The sequence below is a fragment of the Tribolium castaneum genome, chromosome 1 (assembly GCF_031307605.1).
Source record: "Tribolium castaneum strain GA2 chromosome 1, icTriCast1.1, whole genome shotgun sequence".
Classification (NCBI taxonomy): Eukaryota; Metazoa; Arthropoda; class Insecta; order Coleoptera; family Tenebrionidae; genus Tribolium; species Tribolium castaneum.
Genome location: NC_087394.1, coordinates 2,379,682 through 2,384,236, shown reverse-complemented (window position 1 = coordinate 2,384,236; position 4,555 = coordinate 2,379,682). Strand labels below are relative to the sequence as shown.

The window sequence follows — 4,555 nt, the reverse complement described above, 5'->3', positions numbered from 1 at the left end:
TCGGACTGGTATCAAAATTTTTTTGCTCATCTAGAACTGGAACCGTAACGAAACCCAAAGTTTTTACTCATTTAGAACCGAAACCCGCATGAAATCCCGAATTTGTTTGGGTTCAGGTCCCTGGTTGAAAATACTACACGATTAACGCTTTTAAATGTGTAAAAAATGCTTATTAAACATTTAATCCTGTCATTACGTGCGTACCCACAAAAAACACAACAAAACCTCCATCTATACTACTTTATTACGTATAAAAAATATAATAACAAAAATTTAAATTAAAATTGTTTTAGATCCCCACAAATTCCATCTATATCCCAAGAACATCAAAATGAAACCATGCAAATTTCAAAATTTCAAGAAATCCTTCAACCCTCCCATTCCCGAACAAGTTTTTCAGATAAACATGTATTAACGGCTTTAAAAGAAAATATTCAAGAATTACATGTGCGATTGCCATCAGGTTGGGGAGTTCACAACAACACAAATATCGTAACTATAAGTCGCGTAGTGGGAAACATTCCCAAAATCGATAGAGCTGTTGTTGTGGACAACTGCAATGCCAATGTCTACTTGAATGGGATCTTTCGATCCGTGCATGCTGTACAAACTTTTGAAGACGTTCTAAACATTGTTAATAGAGTAGAGGACGCTAATTTATGTTTGGGTACAGGAATTAGCGACAAAAGGAGCCACCTTTGCAATGGTGAAAATAAACAAAAGAAAACAGAAAGATGTAAAACATGTGCTGCTTTAAGAAAAAATTTACTACGGGACATCAACAGAAAGACAAAATCTACACTACAAACAAATTTGCGTAAAAAGAATAAAAAGCAGTTATATTTACGACTGAAAAGAAAAGAAAAAAGACAGACCAAGACTATTACGGAAATGAGTCAAATTTTGAAGGATCAAGATAAGATCGAAAATATTATTAATAAATTACCAGAAAATCAACAAATGGTGGTTCGTACATGTTTTGAAACTGTTGGTCGTCCTGTATTTGGCAAAAGATACTCGAAGGAATGGATATACACGTGTATTCTTTTGAAAATTAAAAGTCCTAAACTCTATCGACATATGAGGACTAGGGAGTTGCTTCCTCTGCCTGCACCGAGTACTCTATCTAATTACATCAGGAACATCGACAGTGCTTACGGATTTCAAAATAAATTGTTTGAACTTTTAAAAGAAAAAACCAAAAATATGACGGAATTTGAACGACATGGAACGATAATGGTAGATGAATGTAAAATAACTCCAAGCAAACACTTTGATAAGAATCGTTTGGAAGTAATAGGGTTTGTGGATTTGGGCGATTATACACCCAATAATCAACAAAATCAACTGGGAGACCACGTCCTCGTTTTCATGTTTCAGTCGTTTGTAGGCAAAAATATTCAAGCTCTTGCGTGCTTTTTGTCGAAAGGCAGCGTCAGTGGTCCAATTTTGGCAAAGCTTGTTCTGGAAGCAGTTTTGTTATGTGAAGCAGCAGGTTTATTCGTGGACGTTGTTACCTCTGACGGTGCTACATGGAACAGAAACATGTGGAAGTCTTGCAGTGCCGAAAATCCGGATGCGCCGTGGACAATTCATCCTGCTAATCCAAAAAGAAAACTGCGGATGTGCTCCGATTTTCCACATTTGTTAAAATGCATTCGAAATCGTCTCGTTGCAAAAAAAGAGCTACATGTACCAGAAGGATGCGTTCGATTGAGCCATTTCCAAAAATTAATCGAATACGATGCAAAACATGAGTTCAAGTTAGCATACAAGCTAACGCGAAAACATGTTAACCCTGAAAATCATGAAAAAATGAGAACAAGATACGCTTTTCAATTATTCAGCGGTACAGTAGCAGACGCGCTAACGATTTTAAAAGAAAAGGGAATTCCAGGGTTTGCCGACTGTGAACCGACTGTACAGTTTTGTAGGCGGTTAAATCAAATTTCAGACATACTTAATTCGAATAACTGTTTTGACGGCCTAAAACTGAATTCCAAAGAGCACCACGCTTTAGAAGATTTCCTTTTGTATCTAGAACTGTGGGAGTCTTGTACAGATCCACAATTCTTTTTAACCAAATCAACTTACAATGGGTTAAGGGCAACAATTAACACTACACTGGATCTATTACGCTACTGCTCAAGTGAGTTAGGATTCCGATATTTAATGACTTCTCGTATTAATCAAGATCCGCTCGAGCACTTCTTCGGATTATTAAGATCTAGTGGTGGTGATAATAATAACCCGGAATCAATTCAGGTGGCCCAAATTTTCCGTTTACTTTCGTTATATTCGTTAATCAAACCAGCTAAAGGTAGCAACGTTAGTGGAAGTGGAATGCTCAATGTCTTAATCAATAATAGCGATATGATAAGCAATAAAGACAGAGCAATTCTTACAAAACAAGAAATGGATTTGAGATTGGATCAAGCTCTAGAGGAAGACATAGAGTCCGGTACAGCAGTACAATTTAATGATAATATGGAGGCATTTGCTTATGTTTGCGGATTTATTGCCCGCAAACACAAAAAAGAAAAATGCCAAGATTGCATAAAAACCCTAATCGGAGAGGGCCTCGAATCATATAATGAGTTTATCATTTTAAGAAGTAGGGGACATCTAACGTTCCCCTCAGCCAAACTTATTACGCTTCTTCAAGAAGTTGAGATAATCATTTCTCCAAAACTACAAGAAGAAGTTAGAAAAACGAGTTTGATTGATATTTTAAATTTACTGTGTCGGTACAAAGTTCATAATCTAATCGGATGTGAACAACATACGTCAGAAATGACAAAAAAAATTTTGTATTCATTTTTAATAACTCGTTTATCGATTTCGTGCAAAAAAGAAGCGCGGAAAAGAGCTGCAGAATGCAGCCAACAGAAAAGACTTAGTAAGCTTTCAAAACTAGTATAAGGTGCCTTTATTACTAAGCATAATAATTTGATTTGGCCAAATGGTCCAACTACTCGTAAAATCCCTTTTCCTTGGAGGAAGAAGATTGGAGGCTACATAGCATTGGCCACGTCTCATAAGTTGGCATTCAGGATCTAGGCTCTAGTTGGAATGCTGTCTATACCTACCAACACTGTATTTTTTTGTTCCTTCATCGTCGTTCCATCAATCTACTATTATAATCGCATTTTAATTTTCGACGGTTCTTTTCAGAACCACAAAATTTTCCTAACAAATAAAAAAAGAACGATTCACAAGACTATCAACTAAAAGTAACTAACCACTAGATCGGAGTTTTAATAAATAACAATTGATTGATTCTGAAAATGTGCTGCTACGCTATGATATTTAACTAATAAAGTTGAATGATTGCGAGTAAAATAATTAGTACTGCCTAATTATTTTTAGAATTTATGTACACATAAAGCTACGGGAAGGTTGATTTATATAGAATCTAAATCAATTTTCTGAATTTTTTTAACAGTTAAATAGCAGTCAAACTTAAAATTTATCTTAATTTTGACCCAAGTATTTAAAAAAATAATAATTTCCAATTTGTTCCCTAAATTTCCTTGATTATTAAAACCGACGAGACTTCCAATCGTTAAGCGGCACCGAATCACATTTTGTTGCAGTTATAACTTTGAGCTTGCAGCAAAAACCTGTTTGAACATTTAAGCAACACTGCAACGAATGCATTGAAAATAGCCTTGCATAACAAACCGACTTCCAAACTGCAAGTGCTTCGCCATTGTACGAAAAATTCCGTTTCCTAGAGCGATACTGATTTTAGTGAAAATTGGTTTGGTTGTTTAGTTGTTCAATCCGAAAATTGAGAGTTGAACGGTCTAACGTATGTAGAAAACTTGTGCCTCTATCCCAAAAAACGCTACAATAATGCTTCGGTAAATTATGTCGTATATTTATACAACTGACTTAAGAATTATCGCACCGTTTTTTGGGATAGGCACACGAGTTTTTCGTTTTCTACATGCGTTAGACCGCTCAACTCTCAATTTTCGGACAGTACAGAACGATTATGGGGCCTACTGCGGTAAATAGTATTCGCCACTAACTGTGTTATTACCTGAAATTGATTAAGCAACTGATTTCGTAGTATCCCCACGATATACCACATCACTAACCCCAAGGTCTCATCGAAGCAACGTAAAAAACAATCGTTTCTCGAAATCGTGAAGCCAATCTCACCTACTACAGACACCCCCCGATTAACCCAAAAGTAAATTTCTAACAATATTTCGCGAACAAAAACAATACATCATGAGGCAACTCTAAAACGAGACAAATAAGCTGAATACGTAACCTCAACCCTTCTATAAAACTGTCATAATGACAGTCCCAGTCTACTCTGGCGCCATCTGTCATTTTTAAACAAAACCTCTCAACTTGCTCCATGTTTTGGTTCGCGCCCATCAACGGCAAATTGGGTAAGCCGTTCCACCATAATTATCTTATTCATCTTGTTCGCGCCCATCAACGGCAAATTGGGTAAGCCGTTCCACCATAATTATCTTATTCATCTTGGGTCAACGCAACAGACAAGTAAAAAGGCAAACTGAATTATCGACCGAAA

The 4,555-nt window shown here is 36.3% G+C and overlaps 1 long non-coding RNA gene across 1 annotated transcript; it reads right to left on the bottom strand.

Annotated features, from left to right (window-relative positions):
* Nucleotides 1-226: 226 nt before the first annotated feature.
* LOC107398146 (uncharacterized) lies at nucleotides 227-4,340 on the bottom strand. Its single transcript, XR_001575088.2, has 3 exons — nucleotides 4,049-4,340; nucleotides 1,518-1,798; nucleotides 227-1,464 (listed from the first exon to the last, which is right to left on the bottom strand). It is a non-coding gene; the product is annotated as an uncharacterized LOC107398146 (long non-coding RNA).
* Nucleotides 4,341-4,555: the final 215 nt, after the last annotated feature.